Source organism: Equus quagga, chromosome 4, assembly GCF_021613505.1.
Source record: "Equus quagga isolate Etosha38 chromosome 4, UCLA_HA_Equagga_1.0, whole genome shotgun sequence".
Classification (NCBI taxonomy): domain Eukaryota; kingdom Metazoa; phylum Chordata; class Mammalia; order Perissodactyla; family Equidae; genus Equus; species Equus quagga.
In genome coordinates, this window is record NC_060270.1 from 10777298 (window position 1) to 10804643 (window position 27346).

General features: G+C 39.3%; 1 protein-coding gene across 5 annotated transcripts in view; it reads left to right on the forward strand.

Annotated features, from left to right (window-relative positions):
• Positions 1-27346, forward strand: part of BBX (BBX high mobility group box domain containing) — a 258252-nt gene that overhangs the window by 86498 nt on the left and 144408 nt on the right. For all 5 annotated transcript variants that reach the window (XM_046658686.1, XM_046658685.1, XM_046658688.1 and 2 more), the window contains exon 3: positions 20111-20184. The gene's annotated coding sequence lies outside the window, so the exon portion shown is untranslated. The remainder of the gene's footprint in view (positions 1-20110; positions 20185-27346) is intronic.

Here is a 27346-nt window from a genome sequence, read left to right on the forward strand (position 1 = left end):
CTGGTCTGGGGATCAGTAGTGGGAAGATAAAGAGAGAATAAAAGCAACAGAGGTTTGCCCCAAGGCATCTTGGGACCAGTGTTCCTCCAATCAGAGATGAAGGTTCCCCTTGTTTACTTTTGGCTCCTAGTGGGCTCTTGTTTCAACTGCTTCCTTCTACTGCCACAGAAATGCTTGAGGCCCAGCACATCACAGAATGGAGAAACCGGTACTTCAAAATTTGTTGTTCTTCCCCCATTTCCCTGTTAAATAGCTGTGACGTACATTTTGTCCAGGTTTTATAGCTACATTCCATGGGACAGACAAGGTGGAGTATATTTAGTCCCTCTTACCCATTTGGCTTGCTTTAGAGTTGAAATAATTAATGGGGAGAGCAGAGATAGATCCAGGGTTTTTTTGTTTTTCTTTTGAGGAAGATTAGCCCTCAGCTAACATCTGCCACCAGTCCTCCTCTTTTTGCTGAGGAAGAGTGGCCCTGGGCTGACATATGTGCCCATCTTCCTCCATTTTATATGTGGGACGCCTGCCACAGCGTGGCTTGATAGGTGGTGCTAGGTCCACTCCTGGGATCGGGACCTGAGAACCTGGGGCTGCTGAAGCAGAACTTGTGAACTTAACTACTGTACCACCAGGCCAGCCCCTAGATCCAGGTTTTGTGGAGTCTGAAGTTCATACAATTTGGAGGCTCCATCTTTAAGAAAAGGAATCCAAGTTATAAGTATGAAATCAGGCACAGTGTCTTGGATGGGGCTGTGAAATTGAAGGACCTGGAAGCTTAAGCTCTGTTGGCTTTAATTAAAACCTGCCTATGGGGAAAATATAAAACATGAATAAATACTGGTTATGGGTTCTGCCTTGTCTAGGGTGTCTTTTATTCATGTTTTAATCTAATATTCATAAAAATAAAAATGAAACCTATTTTATCCCCATTTTACAGATGAGAAAAGCAGATTTGCAGTAGTTAAATCATAGACATAAGGGGCTTTATACCTCTGATATTCTAATTCCAAAGCACATGGTCTTTCCATTATTCATGGTATATTTTTTGTGCGTGTATGAGGAAGATTGGCCCTGAGCAAACACCTGTTGCCACTCTTCCTCTTTTTGCTTCAGGAAGATTGTCGCTGAGCTAACATCTGTGCCAATCCTCCTCTATTTTTTGTGGGATGCCGCTGCAGTGTGGCCTGATGAGCAGAGCTGGGTCCGCACCCGGGATCCGAACCTCTGAGCCCCAGGCTGCTGAAGCAGAGCACGTGAACTTGACCACTACACCACCGGGCACGCTCCTACCCATAGGAGTTTATGAAGTAGACAGGTTAGAGGTTAGGAGAGCCACTATAGGCTCGTAGTTAAGAGCATGGGCTCAGAAGCCGGACTGTGGGGGTTCAGTCATGGCTTTGCCATTGATTTTGTGTGACCTTGAGAAAGTTCCTTAACCTTTCTTTACCTTTATATGTCTATTAAAAGGAGATAATAGATTCTACCTTGGAGGGTTTTTGTGAGGATTAAATGGTTAATATAAAGCAGGTTAGAATAGCTTCTAGCATATAGCAAATGCTTTTTATGTACCATGCACAACTGTGTATTTAGATAAATCAAATTTTATTTGCCGTGTTAGCAGCCTGCCTTCTTGAGCTACAAAGACAGCTTACAAGAAAAGGTGATTTTTTACTTATACAAAGTCATTATGGATTTGGAATACCAGCTGAGACGTAATCATTGGTAAAATAGGCTACATATGATATAATCAATAATACTTTTATTTTGTCAAGAATTAAAAAAACTTTTTTTAATGTTTAGGGATGTTAATCTATTTAACAAGCAAATCTAGAAGAAATGTTTTGTATAGGTGATTGGAAAATCTGGACTATGACAGGTTAACTGTTTTGGGGAAATGGTCAAATAATAACAGAGCTAGAATAGCTCAACAGAAAGGAAAATATTCCTCTTTCTAGAGACGTTTAAAGTCTTAAACACTCCCAGACTCTTCTGTGAATGGAGACTGTAGCCGTATCAATCTGTATTCATTATCTGTTGAAGTGTAACGAATTGATGTGGAACTTAAACCAGTAAACATTCATTATCTCACAGTGTCTGTGGTCAGGAATCTGGGAGTGGCTTAGCTGGGTGACTCTGGCTGCAGTCAAGATGGCAGCTTGGACAGCATTCATGGGAAGCCCTGACTGGGGCTGGAGGCTCACTTCGAGGATTCACTCACCTGCCTGGCAAGATTGTGCCTGGCTGGCAGGAGGGCTCATGGGGTTCCTTGCCATGTGGACCTTTCCAAAGGACTCCTTGAGTGTCCTCATGATACTGCAGCTGGCCTCCCTCAGAGAAGCAGTCCAAGAGCAATCAAGGCAGAAGTTATGATGTCTTTTATAACCTAACCTCAGAAGTCTCTGTCATTTCTGCAGTAGCCTGTTGATTACACAGGTCATCCCTACTCGGTGGGAAGGAGACTACCAGGAGGTGGAAGTCCCTGGGGGCCATTTTGGAGACTGGCTACCACCTTACTGCATAGGATTATTCTAACGATTAAATGAGATTATTTCAGTGAAAGCTTACAGAAGCTAGTAGGGGCCTCGTGCAATTAGTTCCCTGTTTGATTAGTGTATTTTCAATTGATGGTTCTGATCAGTACAAATCAGTTCCTAGTTGTTTCCCAAATGCAGAGGAAGGTTTGTGTGTCTCGGTGGAAAAGAGATGAACATTGATGGGGAAAGTCTTGAGGTTGTTCTTGTCGTCGTCATCATTGATTTGTTTAGAAACTAGGTTAGTTTTTATTTAGGTATCAAGTGATAGTAGCAGAGTTTGAGGCAAGAATATTGATAAATACTGTAAACAACAATTTTGACCCACAGTGAACTCATTTAATTTTATTCCCATGTAGCATATGATCATTGACGAGGAATAATGTATTTCAAGTCCAATACATACATTTTGTCTGTGATTGAATATCACTTAACCTCTTCTACTTTCTTTAAAGTTATAAACAGATTCAAAATATTTTTTGTTTTCTGTTGATAGTGATATAAGTATGGCTTATTTTGAAGAGGACACGTACTAAATTATTTAGAAAGTGATACATAACAAGAATGTATAATAGTTACTTCTATTTGTTGTGAAAAAGAATGCCTGAGGAGAGCTCTCTTATTTAATGTTTTCCTTAATTGGTAATATATAAATATTTGGCCACTGGAGGGCTCTGTATTTTAAAAAATTATATTAAAGATATAAATGCTCACTGTAACAGTTTTAAACAGAACAAAAAGATATAAAGGACTCCATACTTTTTAGTAAAGATACTGAATCAAATAGTTGCTGATTCTAAATGAAAATTGTGTACATGTGCAAATAAAGTGTATTTAACGGATGTTTGCTTCCTCCTTTTTCTTACATTGGAATGAAAATAAAACATATTACCCAATTTCTTCATAAATAAAAAATATGAAACTAGTCACTTGAAGCCCTTCAGTAAACAAACAGATTGAGAGAGATTAAATAATTTTTTCTCATCTCTCTCCTTTATGTACTATTTTTACATGGGGAAACTTAGGGTTCATTGAGGTCATTTCCATTTAGTTTAACAAACTCTGCAGTTATCTCATTGGATGCTGTGACATAGTTAATCAAATTCACGGAACGTTAGGAGACTTTTTGAAATTGACCCAAAAACAAAAGTAGATACGGCATCAAGTAGTTGGCAATCACTGATTTTTAGGGTCTTTTTATACTGTGTATTAGCATTTTTTTGAGTCCACACATGTAGTTTACATTGTTTTGCACTGAAATCTGAGTTTCAGCATTTGTTTTCCAGTATTAAAGTAAAATGGGAACTTAAAAAATTGAGAAATCAGAAACTGTTATAACGGGTATCAATCTCTGCTCATCAGATTAGAAGCATCTTTCTGGGCAGAAATAGTCTAGATAGGAAACTACCGTGTTTCTCAAAAGAGCGTTTTTACTTCCTTGATGTTTCCTATTTGAAAGAAGTGTTTTGATTTCTTTATAATTGTGAAGTGTTTACTTTGTAACTGTTTGATCTGAGCTGGGGGAAGCCTGCCGTTTCTAGGGTGGTTAAGCGGTTTACCCTGATGAGACGTGGGTCTCTTTGTACTGAGCGCACGGAGCGGAGGACCCAGGCTGTGTATTTTGGATGATCTGAGTAGCTGAGTGCCCTGGTTACTCACCTTCGCCCCTTAGCACCTCCCAAAGGAAACAAAGTAAAAACCAAACGAACAACTTATGTGCATCTGAAAACTATCCAGGGTCTAGGAATATATAAATTCCTACTTATTTCTACATATAAGGACCAACTGTTAATATAAGGAAGAGGGATATAATATAGTATAAGGAATGTAAAGAAGAGGGACCGGCTCCGTGGCCGAGTGATTAAGTTTGCGCGCTCTGCTGCAGCGGCCCAGGGTTCAGATCCTGGGTGCAGACATGGTACCGCTCATTAGGCCACGTTGAGGCGGTATCCCACATCCCACAACTACAAGCACCTGCAACTAAGATATACAACTGTGTACCGGGGGGGTTTGGGGTGATAAAGCAGAAAAAAAAAAAGAAAAGAACGAAGATACCAAAAAATCGTGAAAGATAGTACTAGTGGCTAAATTAGCTAATTAAACACGTTGACATTGAGCAGCACTATGGAATGGTTTTTTTTAAAGCCACTGTCAAATACATTGGGCAGTCCCACAGGGGGCTGCCCCTCTCCCACTACCACTGCCTGTCCAGTGCACCGCCCATTCACACTGCTCCTTATATGTTAGACAGTAACCAGGATCATTAACTTTGGGGCATGGGATGCATTTTTCTTCTTTCCACGAACACACCATTTAGTGTCTCATGTGTTCCTCTGTTTAAATAGTGATCATGGCGTATATCCAGTTGTAGCCTACTGGGCATATAGACAAATCCTGCCCATCTCCTTGTAGCTGCAGAACACATCCTTATTAATGGTCAGCTGTGTTGCAAAACTGTGTCTAGCCGAAAGATGTGGGAGAGGACCTCGGAGAGAGCATGACTGCCATACGCCGCAGCACCTGCTCCTTGCTGCCTCCTGAATTTGAAGACAACTCTGCAGTGCTCGTGTTGAGAACCTTCCTTCCTACACCTTTCTTACACAGGTCCTTTCCTCTGTGTGGCATCAACGGTGAGATGCCTGTCAGGGCAGAGGCGCAGTCTTGCTGTAAAAGAGAATCAGCCTGACCCGTCTGATTCGTGACTACCTGTGACCGTCTTAGCTCTGTGCGTTAACTATCTGAGCTCCTCCGCCACAGGCACTATGAGTTTGTCACCCTTCATTCTGTCACTCCAGTCCTTGTATATGTATCCGTCGTGGTTCTCAAGCACTTTAGAGTCACCTAAGAGGCTGTTAGTTGTGTGGATGCCTGCCACCAACCCCTCAGGTTATTCTCATTTACGTGGTTTAGGGTAGGAAGTGCCTGGGCATCTGCATTTTTGAAAGTGTCTCCTGATTGTGTTTTGTAGTTCGGGTTGACAGTGATCAAGTCAGAAGGGAGCGGCGTTGTTGAAATTTTTGGGGCCCCTACAAGTTCTGATTAAACAAATGTTTCCGAGTAGATACAGCTACTCTTTGTGTTTGAATATGTTCTCTCCCCACCCCACACCCCTGAAGAAAAAAAAACAAACCTGGTATTATTTTGGTTGCTGACATTTGTCTAAATGATTTTGAACTGAACATCGCTGGGGGACGGGTGGGGAAAGTGATGTTAGATCCTCAGATCGGGTTTGCCGTGGTCTGATGAACTTGTCATTTCTGTGGCCCCCCAAAGCAGTCAGCTTATCTTTCACTTTTAAACCAGTCCTAACAGAAAATAGCATATGATCTGGCCAAGGGAACATAATTCATTGAGTGAAAGAAATAGGCTTCTGAGTGTCGAGATCTTTTGCAACATGTGGGGTTGTAAACATGAGGCAAAGTCACGGAAGAACAATATGCGGGACAGGCAGGCCATCGGTGCTGCTGGGAGAGGGAACTTTGGGATTAGCAGGCCCCGACAGCAGCTTGCACCATCTCCTGGAAACATGCAGCAGTGTGGATCATGGGCGACAGTGATGATCCCGTGGGCTTCTCTCCTCACTCTTCTCACAGGGAGGAAGGAACTCTGGGAAGACAGGACGTGCGGGTTCCCTGAGATTTCCGTCTGTGAGCCCCTGTCCTCCCCACTCTTAGGGAAGGACCCTGAATGACATCTCTCAGCCATGGGTTTAACCTGTGTGCGTTTGGATGACTCACAAATCCTGCTGTCTGCTCAGCTTCTTTCTGACTCATTCCATATAACGCTCTGTGTCAGAGAGATCACTAACTGGATCTCTGCCAACTGGAACAGACTGTGGGGGTGCCTCCTCACTCCCAACCACCGGGACACTCAGCTTTTCCATGACAGGAGGGTAATACCACTTTGTCGCCCTGCCCAGGCCTCGAAGCCTTTGGGCTCATCCCCTATTTCACTCAGCACGTCTGACTGTTCCCTAATCACATCTCCCTCACCAGGTGCCCGGGGCGGGCAGTGATGAGTGGAAACCACTTGGGTGAAAACAGTGAAGATATTTAGGTTAAAAGAGACAAGAAGAAAATTACCATAGAACGTCTGTGTGGTGGGAGAAAGTGAAGTGTTAGGGAAAAAAAAATCAAAGTTTCAAATAAATCTCCTGGTTTAGGGTATCTAGGAGATTTTAATCAAGCATTGTGTTTGATACATGGTATCAAGTTTTCTTCTTGCATGTTTGGGCTGAAACCATTCTCCTTCCTTAGAATTAGATTAAAAGAACTGAAAAGGAAGGCTAATTAATTAAGACAAGTTTCGGGGTTGTGTTTTCTTTTTAAAGATACTGTCTTTTTTAGTAGGACTCGCTTGCATATAAGTATTACCAGTACATGTGTTCTTCTTGCTATTTGTGGGTTATCTTTAGCAAGCTGATGATATTTCAATCTCAGGTCAATTTCCCTTAGCTACCAGAGGCTCTTTAACTTCTCCCCACCTTTTTGACCTGTACCCTAAGAAATGTAAAATTTATTTTACTTTTAACCACAAGAAACATCAATAGTAGTTACTTAAAATTTTATAATATTTAAAAACTTTTCAAATTATTTTTGCATATATTATATCATTTTAAGAGATTCATTTACGGAAAGAGGAGGTTTTCCAGAGCGAACTGACAATGGTTTTCAGAATACTTCATCTAGTTGGCTTCTGTTCGCATTGGCATTCAGGAGCTGGCTAACATGTCCCAATTACAGATCCTAGTGCTCAGTCTTAGAAATGCTTGTTTCTGCTTGTTTATTACCTCTTTTCAGTGTTTGGAAGTGTCTAGGTGTATCTACCTGTAATTTATTTGAAGTTCATTTTTATTGAGGAAATACGATTTGTAAAGTCTGGGTGTGGGAGTTTGTTTTTTGCTTTTATGTTGGATGTTTGGGATAACCTTCAGAGAAGGGTTCATGCAATAAAAATGTACGGTTACAAACAGAGCTCGTGGGCGAGTATCAAAGTAGTTATCTGTACAGGGGAATTTTAACTGACGGGGAATGCCCTCTGGCGGGAGAGCAATGGCAAAATCCCTCAGGAAGTCAATTATAAGGTATGTTCATCCTACCAAGATATTAACCTCATGATCTTCAGTTCCAGGGTGCATTTTCCCCCCTGTAAGGTCAGCTAGAAATAGGCTGAAAGGCAGATTTCATAAGATAATGAAATAAAATTGTGGACCTAACTCTGTAAGATACAAATTAGAAAATAAAATCCTGGTCAAATGGGAGAATCTGATGGATCCTTTGCTGTCTTACAATTAGTAGCTTGGTCTTTTGGGATGTTCATAAATAATGATTTTAAAAAAATGCACATAGAGGAGCCTTGTGGTTGAATGATTTACACAACTGATAATTTTTACTCTGGAGACTTTGTTCTTTTTTGTGCAGTTGCTGAGTATAACTGTAGCTATTGGTGGCTCTGTCTTCTTAATATATAAAATGGACAAAAAGAACTTATGATGTCAATTACTGTAATAATTTTTTATAGATTGGTATGTCCATAAAGTGTTTTGGATTCCAAAGGATAGTTCTATGAAAATAGATAATAATGCTATTTATTTGGAATTTCTTATATTGGTCCAGTTTCAATTCAGTGTAACAATATGAGTATAAGCTTAGTAGGTCATAATTGAATTGTATTAATGTTAAATCTTTTGATTATGTGAAAAGATCTGTACTATCCTTTAATTAGAAGCTAGCGTTGATCAGTTCCCTTAAATGACTTGACCAATACTAGCATTCATTGTGATTTAAAGTGCAAATAACCCAAACTTTCTTTGAGATATTACTGCACTAGCACTTTTGGCAGATGGAGCAAGCGGATAGAGCTGTGGTTGCGGGCACCATGGCTGCTGGGCAGGATGGATTCCCAGCCTCGTTGTTTCCAGCTCTCATTTGCTTTGATTTCAGAAAGCTAGAGAATCTTGAAATGTTTGGATCTTAGACTCTGTAAGGCTTAGAGATCAGCTCTCAGTGCCCTGCACGAATCCTTATAACCATAACTCCTAGAGTTTCTGCTTGAACGTCTCCAATGATGCAGAAATAGCCAAGAGGAACTCACTTCGTTTTTGGACAGATCTGATGGTTAGAAAGCATTTCCTCAAACTGAACACCCCAAACTGCCTCCTAGAAACATCTGTTAAAATTGATTCCAGTTTTAAACTCTGAAACCACCCTATAAAATTATTTCTGATGCCTCTTCCTTATAAGACCCTAAAAGGATATGAAAACAGCACTTCTTCTTTTCCAGAGGAACATTTTCATTTCTTCCAACCATTCTGCCCCCAGCTGGTTTGCTTAGCCCCTGTCCGTACTGAGTGATCTGGTCTCGAGGCACTTGGAGTTCTTTCTGTCCTCACCTGATACAGACAGACTGTTATCCCCTCTTGCTAGACAATGTGGTTCTACTAAGTCCAATCTCTTTTTGAATACTTCACAATGTGGACTCGTATCAGTGTGTCGTTTTACTTGAATTTCAATTAAGGTAGGTATCTCCTATTGCCTGCTTTCAGTTTTGACTAAACGTGTTACCTTTTAGTGAAATAAACAGATAAAGATGATGCTTACTTATAAATCTATGGGTGTGCGTTCATGTTACCTACTCATTACTCCACAGTTAGCGATGTTTTACTTAGATGTAATGCCTGTTGAGCACGCACATTTTATTCCCCAATTAATATTGTACATGTGCTCCATCATTCATGTAAAAGTAGGTTTTGATGTGGAGATGGGAGGGTGAAACCCGCTGGTACCTGTGGTGGGCTGAGGGGTCTTTGGGGGAGTGGAGAAGATTTGTGAAGAAAGATTGAGGACACCAAACCTCAGCTTTAATTTTGCTTAGGACCAATTCTATAGTACTTTTCTTTTTCTAATTTTAAATCTTTCTGTCACATGTAAACAGTTCTGTATGTTTGTTGAGACTCTTTGCTGAGTAGAGTTGAGTCTTCACGGGACAGAAACTATGATGTTTCTTGGAACGTTATACAAGGAAATTTAGATTTTATCACTTGCAGCTGCTTTGCAGTCTCCGAAAGATGTATCATATTATGTTGGGTATTTTCAGGTTTACATTAGCCGTACCAACTCCTCCTCTCTTCCTGCCCCCATTCCCACCATCGTCTTTAGCAAGAGTTAAGTGACCCAAGTTCAAGGTGGTGGTGAAGGTGGGGTAGGCAGAGAGTTGAATCTTCAGCTCCGTTTTGCCCTGAGAAAAAAACGTAGCTCAGGAAATAAACAGAAGAAAAGTGTTATTTGAGTTCTCATATTGAAACTTCAAAAGAGATTTCCCTCGTAATAGCATCTGTCTTCTCCTCCACCTCTGTTTATGTGATGTGCTATTCTCAGTTCTCTGTAAAATTAGCACACATTCAAAATACTCAGTAAGCACATTAAAATGGTTGCTTTGGAAGGAGGAAGGGGAATGGGGGTGGAGTATGGGATAAAGGGAACCTAATGAGTTACTTAAAATTATCTTGTTAGCAACAGTGCTGAACTGTGTTGCAGATTTTGCTATAAACAAATCGACTTGAATTTCAAGTGTATTCAAGTCTGTATCTTAGACTGTATCTTGAAGACTCCCCAGAATTCATTATATGAAACTCTTCATGCTGGCTGGATTCATTGAAGACTAGGAACCACATGCCAGTGTCAGAATCTGAAATGGGTTACTCTTCTTTCTGCTGCTGTGCACCCCCAAAATAGAATAATTGAAGTTCAGTTGTAACCGTGTTCTCAAAACTGTCTTTGACATTTCCAGAACACTGTAAAAGCCTGTTGGTGTAGCTGTTTGGAAATACATCCTAGGTCTGAATTTATGTTTAAATGATACTCCTTTCTTTCTGTCCATCTTACCACCAAAGTAAGAAATAAGTACTTGTGTTCTTGCTTTTAAATTATAACTAGCACCTCTCTGGAATCTGAGTAACCATAGAACTTAGCACTTTGAAGTTGAAGTTTTTGGCTGTGGGCGTATGTTCATGTGTGAACGCATAGATATGTTCAACTTTTATGCAGGAGGCCTGGGTCAAGTAAGCTGATATGAGAGATTTAGTGAAGAAAGTAATTTCCAATATAATATATGATACCCAACTCTTTGGTATCTATAAAAGTATTATGACTATTACTATCTATAAAAGTAACTCAAGTTACAAAGAAGATTCCCTTTAAAAAATTATGTTCAGAATAGTTTTGGTGTAATTATATTTTACTTTTTTAATTCTTCAAAAATTAGTTAACGTTTTTTCTGGAAATATGTGTGGTAACTCTCACCAAAGCAAAACACTGTTTTCCCACCTATTCCATGTTTTTTTTTCTCCTCCTCCTAAATCTAAGAAAAAATATAATTTCAGGCATGGAGAGCGAATTGTGTGCCATCATCTCCTTAAGTATAACAGCATACATAACAAATTTCGAGACAGTAGAAATGCCCTTAGAATTGGTGTTAGAAGTCAGATTAACATCAGCCAATTTTCCAGTGTTTTTGTTGAAACCTGAAACTTCTCTTTATAGGGAATATAAATTGAAAGAGAAATTGTTGTTACAGGAGTACAGATTGAAAATTTAAACATCTTGACTTATTGAATGTCATGATGTGCCCAGAATTTCGAATAAATTTGTTGAAATTAGGATTTGAAAGAAAATAAAATAAATCAGTACTCTGTTTCATTTCTTTTCAGGAGGTACGCATGTGGTTCCATACTTTCATGTTCGTTTTCTCTTATTACAACAAAACTGCACACCATTCCAATTTCTCTTCTCCTCTCACTTTAGGCACTAATATTATTACAGCATCACATAGCTGTTATTTATTGTGTGTGCTGTGCCACGATTTAGGTTTCATACCCCTTCCTCAGTCAGCCGCAGCATCCAGGAAAACGGAAGGAGCTGACTGACCGAGCCCAGGAGAGATTATCCCTGAAGCCTGGGTACATTAGGCCAGTCCCACTCGAGGTACGTGGACTGTGCACAAGGAGTATTTTCCCCCAAATCAAAGTACTTTTACCAGAAAATGGGAGATACATGTATGCTGGGCAGGCAAAAACATCTATGTCTGTTATTTTCTGTATAGAAAAATAACTCTTTTATGGCTGATTATTCTCCCATTTAAATAAGGCTTCTCCAGGGAGTTTCCTTTTTAACTCGAAAGGTGACAAAATCTGATTTTGTTAATTATAAAACAGGTAAAGTTTCAAAATACCGATCAGCAGTATTCTGCACTGTGGCTGTTAAGCCGTCACTCAGGCCGCTCCAGGACACGCCTTTCATTGCTCACCTTGTATGCCATGTGATTGTTGGTTCCAGGGGTGGGGTCACCCTGAGCTCTGAGGGTCTCTTCTGGAATTAGTGACAAAGGATAAACCTTAGTCTACCAATGGGAATACTTGGAGAGTATTTCCCTTGATATTTTGAATTGGCTTAATTAGAACCAAATATTTTATATTACTTTAAATATTGACTGCCATAGGAGCAGTGGCAACTCATGCAGAGGTCATGTGTGGAGGATTAGTGACCAGTGGAGCATTCCTGTTGAACAGAGATGGTGGTTGTAGGACACATGCTTAGTTTTACTGGAGGACGTAATTTTAATTGGTACTAGGTGTTTCCAGTGGGAGTGAGCATTTAAGGGAGAATTACCGTTTATATATTCTGAACTGGCAATGGCTTGTCATTCTCCAGTTAGTATATAAGTGAATAATTAGAATGAAGCTAATTGACGTTAGCTTTTTAAAAAATTAATAAACTTTATTTTTTAGAGCAGTTTTAGGTTCACAGCAAAATTGAGTGGAAAGTACGGTTCCCATATACTCCCTTCCCCTACACACGTAAACCAACATGAACTTTTTACTCCAAGGTATTTAGGAGAATGTTTAGAAACGTAAAGAAATATTTGGCATACCACTTCTACAACTAAAAAGTGTCCTTATCTGCCTTCAGACTAGAAAGGGGAAAGTGTTCTAGAGGCAAGCAGCATTCTTGGACTTAACCCTGAGAGGGAAAAGGGATCCCCTTTTCCTATGATCCTTCTCCAGGTGAACACTGCTGCTGTGAAGACCACGAGAAGAGTAGGGACCCTAAGTAGCCTGGGGTGGCCTCCTGCTGGTCTGTGGACAGCAGGCTGCAGCTCCCTTGAGTAGTGCTGGTCTGGAAGAGCAGTGTGCTGTGGGGCAGGGGCACTGACCTGCCACGGGAGCCCTGGGGTCTGGCTGAGCTCTGCGTCTAGTTTGCTGTGTGGTCAAAGGGGTTGACCCGAATCGCCTGTCACTCTCATCTGCCGCCAACCCTCTGCTATTCCGTGATTTAATGGAATGTCTAGTGGGGAGTGACACTGAGGCCTCCAGGGCAGCAGTGTGGAGGGATGGGAGAAGCCCCATGGAGACCAGGGGTATAGTCTGCACTCAGTCACAAAGAGCTGAATGCCGTTTGTCCAATCCCTTCACTGTTTTGGGTCTGTCTTGGTTTCGGCTATCGAAATTCTGTGATTGCACATCCCTGTTTCCCGCTAAGGAAAGTTTTCTGGATCTTTCTGATTGAAAATCGCTCGTTACTGTGTAGTATTGTTCGTCCCAGGAATAACTGCTTTGTGAATAAATAACTTCAGAAGGGAGCGTGTTGACACTTAGCGTGGCTCACTTTTGAGCAGACTCCTTTGTGTCTTCATGTGAGGAATATTCTTGCAATTACCGTCTGAGGAGCAGGAGCCTTTCTGCTGCTACATTATTTGCTGGATATACATTAGGCACACACTAAAGGCACAGGCTCTCTTTCTGGATTAGTACAGTTTTCTTTTAGTTTTTTAATAAAATATTTTTATATTTTATTTTAATATTAATAAAATATTTCTATTTAATAAAAATTTTAGTAGAAATGTGCTTTTCGATGGCAGTTTTACATTTGTGTTTATGTTTCTTTAAATTACCTTTGTGCAACTTAATTAATAAAGGAAAAAAGGGAAAGACTAGTATCCTTTACTTCTCAGAACAGAATACCTTCCATTTAAAATTATGTAAATTGCTGATGAGTAACTTCCTTTTTTTATGAAATGGCTTTGGAGTAAGTTGTTTAAGAGTGTGGTTTTTCTGTATATTGTGAATTATTGCTGATGTGAAAGCAGCTAAAGGAACCCTTTCCTTCCTCAAAGGACAGGGTGGTCCTGAGGTTCCTCCCGTGGGTTTCCTTCTCAGGACCCCTCCTTGAAGGTTCGGGCTAATTCCTGAAGTGTGCAGGCCAGGCTTTGCTTGGGCTAGCCCACGAAACGCGTGGGTGGGAGGGCCCACGGGCTGGGATTACCCCTCGCAGGGCTCAGTGGCTCGGTGGAAGCAGTGAGTCTCCCAGGATGCCTGGGGGATCCCCGTCGGTATTCCTGAGGCAGCTGCTGGCAGGAGTGTTTTTATACCCTTCCTGGAAGTGAAACTCCTTCTGCCTTAAATGTGCAATTTCCCGTGCCTGAGAAGGTCAAAGGCACATTTGTACAGTCCACAGGAGTATAAAAGAGGCTTTCAGGGCCTCCCTGCCAAACCATCTGACTGGACGAACGCCTCCTCACTTTCCGCCCCTGCTCATGGAAACTGCAGAAGCTCATGGTTCCACCATGGTCCCTGAAACAACAGTCTTGTGGCAGATGAGCATTATAATGATGTAGCCATATTATCAAGTCAGCTAATGTACCTCGGAATTGGGAGGAGTAAAAAGTGGTTGCTTGGACTGTCAGAATCAAACATGTTAAAACCAACCTAAATAAAACAGAATCTACAGTGAAACACCATTTGCAAAACGAGCAATTCACTTACCATCCAGATGCTGAGAATATTCAAGGCACGCTTCAGTGTGTTCACCCTGTAACTTTGTTAAATACTTTTCTACCACTTAGTTTTAACTCTAGTGAGATTACTGACATCTACTGAGCACTTACTGTATGCCACCCCCTTTGTGTTTATAATATCTCCTAATAATTTAAGGCAGCCTTTAGAGGTGTGGGGATGGTGATGTCGATTTTGCAGCTGAGGAATGGAGGCTCAGAGCGTCTCAGGGATTCACCCAAAATTGCAGGGAAGTGAATGGCGGAGGTGGGGTTTGGCCCTAAGGTCAGTCCGCTTTGGGGAACACCATGCTGCTAACTATACTCTGCTGTTTGTGAGGCTATGGAAAGAAAAAAGCAAATTGTATCACTTTCTCGTTTGCCCACATTTTATGTTCCACTTCCTGATGGGAACGGTTCTCTTCAACGAGATCTGCCTCCTGTCCCTTCCAGCATGCTTCGTCCAGTATTGAACCTCTGCTCGTGCTGTGCCTGTGCCTGCAACACCCTCCTCCATCCTCTCTTTCTGTGTCACCCGTGCTTCAAGTTCCAGCTTTATTTGTCTCCTCCATAAAGATCCCCTTGGGCATTATGACTCTCTCTGAATTCTTTGCTTATCATTTTGACGTTCTACATTTTTCTCTGTTATTATGTAACTTGTGTGTGTGTGTGTGTGTGTGTGTGTGTGTGTGTGCTCTTACCCAACTAGATCATCAGCTTCCAGAAAACAGCAACTCTTAGAATACCTTTTGCAGTATTAATGCATAGCAGCTTCTTAGTAATCTCTCAAACTGTGAAAGGTTATATCATTTGCATCTCTGTACCGTTGGCATATAGATAGGTAGTAAGTATTTTTCACAGCATAATTTTATAATTGGTCAATATTGAGTACTGCTCTTATAGGTGCATGTTAAACAATGAATGCTAGAGTTTTCTGACACCTTGCTGGAAAGTCCAAACAGCTAGACAAATCTTTGCTGACTGAGCAGTCACGTTGGTCGACTGTTAGTATCTGGGAACTCAAGACTTGTTTTGCTTTTATTACTGTGTTTAAGGTTTCTTAACTGAAAGGCTCTGGAGCATAAGGAAATGCAGGGGTGGCGGTGGGAAAGTGACGAAGAGGTGCTTCAGATTTGCATTTTCTTTTAAGAGATTTCCGTTCTCAATATAGCTGACTCTTGTAATTTCTCTTAAAGATTGGTGCCTGGCCAAAAATGCCTGTGAAATAGCTGTGGTTTAAGCTTCAACTATAGAGACAGGCAGGTGGATGATTTTAACAAAAGTGTTGTCTTTATTCCTACTTTATATTGTCATACTTTTTGTCGTAAAGTATTTTTTATACTTTCTGTACTGTCAGTGACAATATAAAGTAGGAATAAAGACAACACTTTTGTTAAAAAGCATATATATATACATGTTTATCTCCCCCTGCTGTTATCTTTGTCTATGTGAAGATATTTTATTTCAACAGACGATTTAACTGGAAGTCAGACTGCCAGCTTATCATTTCTAGGAAAAGCATCCTTTGGCCTGTGGCGGACCACAGTGCTGGAGTGTGGAATTCACTGGCCAAAATTGCATAACAACTCATGTGCATTTTCAGTACTATCTTATTGTATACTGTGCCTGATGCTGCTGTTAAGGAGATTAAAGGAACATAGAGTAGAGTGGAGTGGGTGGGGGAATTCACGTACACATACGACAGGGAAGGCTTTAGTTACATCAATGAGAATGTTTTTGACCACAAATATAATATATTACATAAAAGTAAGAGCTTGGAGTTTGTATTTAAGTTTATTTATAAAATTTGTTTTATTTGTAAACATGTAGTATATAAAAGAGTGAGTTGAAAATATAAGACTTGTATAAATGTGAATAAGTAGTTTTAAGACAGGAAAAATCTTTGAGGAGAACTTGCGTTGTAAAGTAGAGATTGGAATACACATTGTTAGGACAAGGGAGAAAGCCAGGGGAAGATTTCGTGAGAAAGTGGATATTAAGACTGTTATTTGTGACCTGGACTTGTTTTGGCTCTCATAGGTCGTGCTGACTCTTAAATTAGAAATGCAGCCTCTTTCAAACCATAAACGTAATTGAAAATGGTCATTTTAAAATTTGCTTTCTTGGGTTCTCCATTTTGTTTTCTTCAGGTGTAAAAGCATGAGTATTCTATTTTCAGGAGGATGAGGAAAAAAATCTAATATCTTTTCTAGCAGTTTGACTGTTTCTATGGTTGTTTCTGGCTCCGTCAATGGAGAGGCATCTGTACCGTGCATTGTATCATGCCCGGCAATTTTTTTTTTCATTTGAATGTAATTGTTCTTTAGCAAATAATTGCAGTCCAGAATGACTTTTATTGAGCTTGATTGAATTAGGGTTATGTATGAAAATGAGTTAGTTAAAGCTTAATCTTTTACCCAGAGAATTGATGAAAACATCAGAAAAGCAGTCATTCATGGGGATTAAATACTCTTCCGTGTAAGTGGACAGCATGGTTGCCTTGGAGTCCCTTCTGCACTGACTAGGTGGTAGTGACATCAGGGTGCAAAACACACCGTGTTGGCATCGAAGAGGATTTTGCCATGATGTGCCTTTGAATGTTATACTGGACATTAGCACTAATTGGGAGTCTGCTCATTGTAAGAAGTGGCGCCTCACCTTTAATAAGCTTTTCAAAACATAGCACCCCAAGGGGCAATGTGTCAGCTGTGCCAGAACGCCAGTAGCTTAGGGATATTTCAGTGCTTGCTCAGGCCAGCTCTTTAAGATAGGTTTTTCAGATGCCAAGTCAGATGCCCTGTTTGTGGTAAGAGGTAAATAATAGATGTCTAATAGGTAGCTCTCCCACCGGCCATGATGAAGCTTCTCAGAGGGAATGCTGAGCTGTGCCGGCTCAGGCCTGGCCCGGTGTGCCTCCTGTTGGAGGCAGTGTCATAGGTGGGAAGCAGAGGCTTGCAAAGGGAAGGGGAACTGGTTCTTAATGCGGCTGTGGAGCTGCATCATGGGCAATCAGGACTCCAAGGCCCTATTGATGGTGAGAGTGAGAGCTGAGAGGAAGCTAAAGTGGGACCTGAACACAGACGGTGGCTCAGACGAAATCTGCGCTGGCTTTGGTCCAAGGGTGCATTCAAGGCGCCATTCTGCAGGACATATTCACACTTGAGGCTTCTCCCCCTGCTTGCCCACCTGTCCCTCTGACACATCACACACCGCCCATTTCCATCAATCAGATCGGAACACGTTCTGAAGTGCTTGTAACTTAAATGTGGAACAGCTTATGCTGAAACTGATTTGCTGAGGCTGCTCACGTGGCCATTTGTAATAGCCAGATACAACCTGGAGTCTCTGAGTTTGCCGTCAGAGAACTCAAAAGGAGCCTGTCTCAGGCAGCACCTTCAGCCTTGAGATTGCCCTCTGCTCTGAGGCTGAGTCCCTGGCCTCTGTCTTAGTTAAGTCCAGCACAATTTATTCGTTATCCTGTGAGTTTTTAAACCCATATTGGCCATGGCAGAGCCAGCCTCTCTCCCCTCCCTCCTCACTTTATCCATAGTTGTATCACAATTGATAAATTATTAAACAGTAATCAGAATAAGGTGTAGTTATGGTCTATTTTGGGGTATATATCTGATATAGAAACAAATCTATAAAGGTACCTGAAGATTTGTGAGAGTTTGTTCTTGAGCTCTTAGAAGCTCTGTATATAGGCTGTATTAGCATATTTTATTTCTCTCGTAGCATGTGCTCACTTCTTAAAAAGTAAGCAAATCTTTAAATCAAAATAAGGATTAAACCCACACTGTTAAAAATTAGTGGTGGACTCTCCTCTCCCAATTTTGGCAGTACGAATTTTATTTATTTTTTTAGTCTACAGCAATTTATTTACCTGACAATGATTTATAACTATTTATTTACTTCATGATTTTTACTCATTTATTTTAATGGTTCTTCTCTATACTGGTTTTTATGGATTTATATGAAGACAAAGTATGTGAATAAATATATGAAATAGTGTATGTGATTTTCTTAAAAAACATTTTTAATAATGTTAGTCGCCTATTTTATGATAATTAAGAATAGACTTTTACACCATTATTGAGTCAGTTTTTGGAATTGTACGCTTCCTTAGTAAAAACATAGTCACTTAACTTAAAAGTATTCATATGGGGGGCTGACCCGGTGGGGCAGCGGTTAAGTTCACACGTTCTGCTTAGGCGGCCCAGGGTTTGCCAGTTCAGATCCTGGGTGCAGACATGGCACTGCTTGGCAAGCCATGCTGTGGTAGGCGTTCCACATAAAGCAGAGGAAGATGGGCATGGATGTTAGCTCGGGGCCAGTCTTCCTCAGCAAAAAGAGGAGGATTGGCAGCAGATGTTAGCTCAGGGCTAATCTTCCTCAAAAAAAAAAAAAAAGTATTCATATGTGTTCTTTGTAGTTTGTTTCAAAGATCTGGATTTATACTTTTATCCATACCCTTGTTTTAAAAAGTATGGATGAATGACTGTTATCTTGTTTGAAGCCACATGAGACCATTTAATATTTTATTCATTCTTTCCAGCTCTTGTTTTCTTCAGTAGCGCTGGGTGACAACTGAGTCATCTGATTTGAGATAGGATTACTCACATGAAGCGTCACACACGTTTGATATTTAGTGTGTGAGAGCCGGTTCTTGCATATCGCAGTGACTGATAGGGCAAAAAAACTTCAGCCAAGCCATAAAATGACTAATCGTATTGATAAAGCCGTAAGTCAGTGAGTGATACCCGATTTCTAGAGTGTGTTATAGCCTGCTGGTGGCAAAGGAATCTCTTGTGATGATCTGCAGGGAGCAGGAAATTGTCTGTCTTAGTTGCGTGTGACTTTAGCGTTACTACTGAAGCACACCAGACACTAAATGAATGTGTCTCACATAGAAACTGAAATAATTTAATTCTTAAAAATGATACAATGTAGTTGCAGGTCTATGTTTGCAGTATTATTAATGTAAAATGTTCCTTTTCATTTGTGTGGACACCCTTATGCTGATGGTCATCCTCTTTCCTATATTTCCTTCACCACTTATAGCTAGAAAGTAATTTTTTGGTAACGGTTTTTCTCTATTTGTGTGTCTCCCGCAATCCCCATCTATTAAAAAAAAAAACCTTGCTTCATGCGTTATCGTTAAAACATATAAAAGATAAATTTTAAGATATTAATACCCAAACCATAGTTTATCTGGTTGGGTTGGGCCAGTCATTTAAAATAATTTGAATTAAAAAAAAAAAACAAAACTTTCCCACGTCTCTGCCTTTGAGTGTCTGCCAAGCTCAGGTGCTGGTGGCTGACTCCTTTGCTGTAGCAGGCTCCGAGTAAATAGTGCTCGTTCTCAAAAAAGAAATAAGTAAATGACTGGAATTTAGCCAAAATGTCAATTTAGCGTTATGTTTTTCCAGGGGATTTGACTGTCATTCTGCACTTGATTTTAGCCAAAAAACTGAGAAATGATTGCCTATAATTCTTTGTAACTTTAATCTTACAATTCCCATTGAATGTATAATTTTAGTGACTTTTTGTTAAAGTTGACAATGAACACTTTAGGCCACTTTCTGTAAATAGTGTTGGCATAGGGGTTTTTAAGAATTTGCCTGGTTTTGAGTGTTTGGCTGTTAATTTGTTTGGGGGGCGGATTATTTTGCTAAAGGACCGTAAGTGTCAACCTTGTTTGAAAGGCCTTCGTGGCTCACCATTTTAACCGCTTTGCTCTGGGTTTTTCACAGAATCCTGCTGCATCACAGAGGCTGGAAATTCTGATGTTCCATTGAAATCACAATGGAAAGCCTTGACTTGACGGGTAAGAGAGGCACTGGGGTTGCATCTGACTTACTGACCTGGCGGCGGTGAAACAGTCACGAGCTATGTGCTGGCGGAGCTGGTCTCAACTTCTTCCCGTTTGATGGGTTCACCTTCCCTGTTGATCAGGGAAGTGTGATAATTGTGTATTTTTTCTTGTCAATTTTATTATTACTATTTAAAGCGACATTGTAATCTCCATCACCCAGTAAGTTATATTTTCCTTTAAAATCATGAATTTTTAAAAATTAACTCTTTCAAAACGTTTGGTTTGTTTCTCCACAGTAATATATTGTTGGTGAAAAGTCAATTTATTTAAGTCCTGAAAATATCTAGAGGTTATATACGTAAATAAATGTTAAATTGGCCTGTTCCCCAAAAGTTGTTTTTTGTACTGCCTTTGGCTTAAACTGAAAAGTTAATCGGTATCAAAGCATTATGGCTGGTTTTGTTTTGTTTTGTCCGTATTAAAAATAATAGAGGTGTATATAGCAACGTCATGAAACTATTTTGAATATGAAAACCACCCAATGAAGAAAAAGTTGAGATTGTAAAATATATACGTGACAAATTATATCAAACTCTGAAACTCACAGGTACTGTAACTCTGTCCTCCTGTACATAAGCTATTTCAAAGCTGTTTCTTTAGGAAAAAATTTTTTTTAATGGTTTTAAAATGCGACAGTATTTTAAGATTGATTTTAATAATGACTCCTTACATGCAGAATTTTCTCCATCTGGGAATAAAAATCTGTGAACTGATGACTTGTAAAACCAAGGAATTTGATGTAAATTAAAATGAAAAAATATAGTAAATATTGTTTAGTTGCAGTTTTCAGGACCTGAACTTATTCTTTAGTTTTCTGATGAACTGAAAATTAAGCTTCAATCCTTTCTGTTTTTAAGTATTTTGGTTAGCTTATGAAATCGGTCTAGAATATCTGTCTACCTTCTTCTTTTAGTGAGTATATGGCTGAATGTTGCTTTTATGATACAAGCATACATATAAGGCCTGTGAACCATTCTTCTGAATGCCATTGCGTAAGATTGTACACACAGTAAAAATGTATGCAGTTTGGCTTGAGTGTGTATTTATGTGGATATTTAAACACCAACAAAATCTTAATGTCCGTGAGAAGATTGAGATTTAGTTATCATTTTCCCTCCTCTCTGTGCTGGCTGGTAAGGCAGAGTTAAGTTAGAAATACAGATTCTGGATTTAAGAATGGCAGTTAGCATACGGTTGATGGTGGTTTCACTGGATCAGCAGAATAGACTATAGAATATGGAAATATCGATAGTGAAATTTCAAATATGTTCTCAATAGCTAATCCAAAGGGGAGTTGAGCATAGTGAGTTTTAAAGAAAATTAAATTTGTGGCAGTATTTTCTTTGTTAAATTTGCTAGATCTGAATACATAAGTAGAAAGTAAAGCAGGACACTTAATCTGACGTGTTCAGAAAACTAAATCGTTAATCACCGTTAGTATAGCAGTCTTGACTTAAGTAGCCATCTGAGCTGTGATTTCTGAATGTTAATTAGATTCTTTCACTAAAATATTTTTTATCGACTGTAACCGAAATTGACAAATTCAAATTGCTGTTAAAATTTAAGAAGCTTAATTGAAGATGGCTAATACTGTATACTTCTAGCCAAGAAATAGAAAAGATGCCATAAAAAACCAGGCGTAATTTAGGAAACAAATCCTGGAAGGTGTTATGTGGCAAAAGGATGCCAGGGTCCACAAAATCTAGAAAACATGCCATATCACGCAGCATAGGCAAAGTTATGTTTCATTACCCAGAGTCCCCACTTCTTAGTAGTTTATAGCAGTAAAAGTTTCTCGCTCATGTTCATGATCTTGCTGAGTCTGCTGCCACTGTGCTCCGTGTTGTCTTTGTTCCTGGACCAAAGCTGAAGGAGCAACCTCTCTGGGATACACAAGTCTTAGACAGAAGGAGAGAGGAATGATGGTGGAACTATGGCTCTTAAAACTGAAATGAATGAAAATTACTGCAGACTTGACCCTCTGCAGTTTGCATACAGAGGTAGAGAAGGGAATATCATTTTCATAATAATTTCTTACCTATGTATAACTGGTTCCAGAACTTTAACAAATATTATCTAATTTGATTTGAAAGGGAATGAGGAAATGGGAACTTTGCTTTTTCCAATAGTAACATAATAATTTTGCTGTGTAATGGTAGCCAAATGCCTCTACTTAAGATTAATTTGGGGGCAGGCCCCGTGGCCGAGTGGTTAAGTTTGTACACTCCACTTCAGCGGCCCAGGGTTTCTCCGGTTCAGATCCTGGTTGTGGACCTAGCACTGCTCATCAGGCTATGCTGAGGTGGTGTCCCACATAGCAGAACCAGAGGCACTCACAACTAGAATATACAACTAGGTACTGGGGGGCTTTGGGGAGAAGAAGAAGAAGAAAAAAAACGATTGACAACAGATATTAGCTCAGGTGCCAAACTTTAAAAAAAAAACAGAAAAAAGATCAATTTTAAGAATGATTATTGAGCGAAAGAATGCAGACACTGTAGGGAGGTTAACAAGTGTATCCCAGGAGTTTTCTAAAGTACTCCACCTGGGGGGCCGGCTCCGTGGCCGAGTGGTTGGGTTTGCGCGCTCCGCTGCAGCGACCCAGGGTTCGGATCCTGGAGGCGGACATGGCACCGCTCGTCAGGCCACATTGAGGCGGCATCCCACATCCCACGACTAGAATGACCTGCAACTAAGATATACAACTATGTACAGGGGGGGTTTGGGGAGATAAAGCAGAAAAAAAAAAAAAAAAAAGATTGGCAACAGTTGTTAGCCCATGTGCCAATCTTTAAAAAAAAAAAAAGTACTCCACCTGGGGTCATATTCACTATACAGTGACATTGCATTATTGTCTCCTAAGCCTTCTAGAAAATCCCTAGGCATATAGAACTCCTCAGCCAATATTGGTTTGAATAATCCCACAGGTATTATAAAGCGTTGCTACCAGACCTATAATAAAAGATTGCTGCCAGACCTGTGTGGATTAAGATGATTTAAAAATCTAGGAGTGTATAAACAATGCTTAGTTTGATAGTTCGTAGTTCCTCAAGACTAGGGGAAAGGAACATTCTTAGACAGCTGTGGATGCAGAGACACTTAGACATAATCCTAGTTCTGGCACTTTTTAATTCAAAGAGTTGGGGCAATTATTTAACCTCACTGAAACTTTGTTTTCTCATCTTAATATGGAATAATGATCTCTATCTTGTGGGATTGTGATAATTAAATGAGGTGATTATGTCAAGTGCCTGGCACATGGGAAACACTCAAAAAATGGTAGTGTTTTTTTGCTTTCAGCTTTTAAAATATTTCATTTTACTTATTTTTATTTTTATTATGGTAACATTGGTATATAACATTATATAAATTTCAGGTGTACATCATTATATTTCGATTTCTGTGTAGATTACATCATGTTCACTACCCAAAGACTAATTACAATCCATCAGCACATACATACGTTCCTAATCATCCCTTTTGCCCTTGTCCCTCCACCCTTCCTCTCTGGTAACCACCAATCCAATCTCTGTCTCTATGCGATTCTTTGTTGTTGTTTTTATCTTCTACTTATGAGCGAGATCATATGGTATTTGACTTTCTCCCTCTGACTTATTTCACTTTGCATAGTACCCTCAAGGTCCATCCATGTTGTCACACATGGCTGGGTTTCATCGTTTCTTATGGTTGAGTAGTATTCCATGGTGTATAAATACCACATCATCTTTATCGTTTCGTCCCTTGATGGGTGCCTAGGTTGATTCCAAGTCTTGGCTGTGGTGAATAATGCTGCAGTGAACATAGGGGTGCGTGTATCTTTATGCATTCGTGTTTTCATGTTCTTTGGAAAAGTACCCAGCAGTGGAACAGCTCGATCGTATGGTAGTTCTATTCTTAATTTTTCAAGGAATCTCCGTACTGTTTTCCATAGTGGCTGCACCAGTTTGCATTCCCACCAGCAGTGTATGAGAGTTCCCTTCTCGCCACATCCTCTCCAATGCTTGTTTCTTGTTGTTAATTATAGCCATTCTAATGGGAGTGAGGTGATATCTCGTAGTTTTGATGTGCATTTTGAACGTCTTTTCATGTGCCTGTTGGCCATCTATATATCTTCCTTGGAGAAATGTCGTGTTCAGATCTTTTGCCCATTTTTTAATTGGGTTGTTAGTTTTTTTGTTGTTGAGATGTATGAGTTCTTTATATGTTTGGGATATTAACCCCTTATCCAATATATGGTTTGCAAATATCTTCTCCTAATTGTTAGGTTGTCATTTCGTTTCGTTGATGTCTTCCTTTGCTGTGCAGAGCTTTTTAGTTTGATGTAGTCCCATTTGTTTACTTTTTCTATTGTTTCCCTTGCCCGGTTAGACATGGTGCTTGAAAATATGCTGCTAAGACCGATGTCGAAGAGTGTACTGCCTATCTTTTCTTCTAGAAGTTTAAAGGTTTCAGGTCTTACATTCAAGTCTTTAATTCATTTTGAGTTAATTTTTGTGTATGGTGTAAGATAATGGTCTACTTTCATTCTTTTGCATGTGGCTGTCCAGTTTTCCCAGCACCATTTATTGAAGAGACTTTCCTTTCTCCCTTTTATGTTCTTGGGTCCCTTGTTGAAAATTAGCTGTCCATAGATGTGTGGGTTTATTTCTGGGCTCTCGATTCTGTTCCATTGATCTGTGTCTTTGTTTTTGTGCCAGTACCATGCTGTTTTGGTTACTATAGCTCTGTAGTATCTTTTGAAATTAAGGAGTGGCATACCTCCAGCTTTGTTCTTTTTTCTCAGGATTCCTTTGGCTATTGTGGGTCTTTTGTTGTTCCGTATAAATTTTAGGATTCTTTGTTCTATTTCCGTGAAAAATGTTGTTGGATCTTTGATAGGGATTACATTGAATCTGTAGATTGCTTTAGGAAGTATGGACATTTTAACTATGTTAATTCTTCCAATTCAAGAGCATGGAATATCTTTCCATTTCTTTATGTCTTCTTCAGTTTCTTTCAACAATGTTTCATAATTTTCAGTGTACAGGTCTTTCACCTCTTTAGTTAAGTTTATTCCTAGGTATTTTATTCTTTTTATTGCAATTGTAAATGGAATTGTATTCTTAATTTCTCTTTCTACTACTGTTAGTGTATAAAACGCAACTGATTTTTGTATGTTGATTTTGTATCCTGGAACTTGACTGTATTAATTTATTATTTCTAAAAGTTTTTAGTGGATTATTTAGGGTTCTAAATATAAAATCATGTCATCTACAGATAGTGACAGTTTCACTGCTTCCCTTCAAATTTGGATCCTTTTTATTTATTTTTCTTGCCTGATTGCTCTGGCTAGAACTTCCAATACTACATTAAACGAGAGTGGTGGAAGTGGGTATCCTTGTCTGGTTCCTGTTCTTAGAGGAATCACTTTCAGTTTATCTCCATTGAGAATGATACCAGCTGTGGGTTTGTCATATATGGGCTTTATTATGTTGAGGTCCTTTCCTTCTGTACCCATTTTATTTGGAGTTTTTATCATAAATGGATGCTGTATCTTGTCAAATGCTTTCTCTGCATCTGTTGAGATGATCATGTGATTTTTCTTGTTAATGTGGTGTATCACGTTGATTGATTTATGGTTGTTGAACCACCCCTGCATCCATGGAATAAATCCCACTTGATCATGGTGTATGATCTTTTAAATGTATTGTTTTATTTGATTTGCCAGTATTTTGTTGAGGATTTTTGTGTTGATGTTCATCAGTGTATTGGCCTGTAATTTTCTTTTTTTGTGTTGTTTGTCTGGTTTTGGTATCAGGGTAATGTTGGCTTTGTAGAATGAGTTAGGAAGCTTCCCCTCCTCTCCACTTTTTGGAAGAGTTTGAGAAGGATAGTTGTTAAGTCTTCTTTGAATGTTTGGTAGAATTCACCAGGGAAACCATCTAGTCCTGGGCTTTTATGTTTTGGGAGGTTTTTGATTACTGTTTTGATCTCCTTACTGATGATTGGACTATTCAGATTCTCTATTTCTTCTTGATTCAGTTTTGAAAGGTTGTGTGATTCTAAGAATTTCTCCATTTCTTCTAGATTATCCAATTTGTTAGTGTATAGCTTTTCATAATATTTTCTTGTAACTCTTTGTATTTCTGAGGTGTCTGTTGTAATTTCTCCTCTTTCATTTCTGATTTTATTTATTTGAGCCTTCTCTCTTTTTCTCTTGGTGAGTCTAGCTAAAAGGTTGTCAATTTTGTTTATCTTTTCAAAGAACCAGCTCTTGGTTTCATTGATTTTTTTTTTTCTATTCTTTTTTTTTTTAATCTCTGTTTCATTTATTTCTGCTCTGATTTTTATTATTTCCTTCCTTGTGCTGATTTTAGGCTTTGTTCTTTTTCCATTTTCTTTAAGTGAATTGTTAGGTTGTTTATTTGGGATTTTTGTTGTTTGTTGAGGTGGGCCTGAAATGCTATAAACTCCCTCTTAGAACTACTTTTGCTGCATTCCCATAGATTTTGGCATGTCATATTTCTATTTTCATTTGTCTCCAGGTACTTTTTGATTTCTCCTTTGACTTCTTCATTGACCCACTTGTTGTTCAGTAGCATTTTGTTCGTTTTGTTTAATCTCCACATATATTGTGGCTTTTCTCATTTTCTTCTTGTAGGTGATTTCTAATTTCATACTGTTGTGGTCAGAAAAGATGCTTGGTATTATTTCAGTCTTCTTAAATTTATTGAGACTTGTTTTGTGGCCTAAAATGGTAGTTTTTTAAAAAATTAAAATGTTATCAAAGTTCAAGAATTTGAATGCACTATAAAATACCCTTAATAGACACCTTACAGTGTTTGGATGTCTAAAATGTGTTCACATATTTATAGATACCCACATACACACACACACATATACCTCTAAGAGCTTTAAAAAATTAACCTGAATGCATAGGAACCTATGTATTCTCTTGCAGTTCTACTGAAAATTGAAAGAAGCTTCATCGTTATTGCTGAGAGAATGGGTGAATACTGTAGAAGTATTAGCTACCCTCTGATCTAATAATTTACTTCTTGCCACTGAGAATGTAGAAGTTGTAAGGAAGGAGTGACAATGGGGTAAGGACGGAGTGATGGGGTGTGGCTGTGTG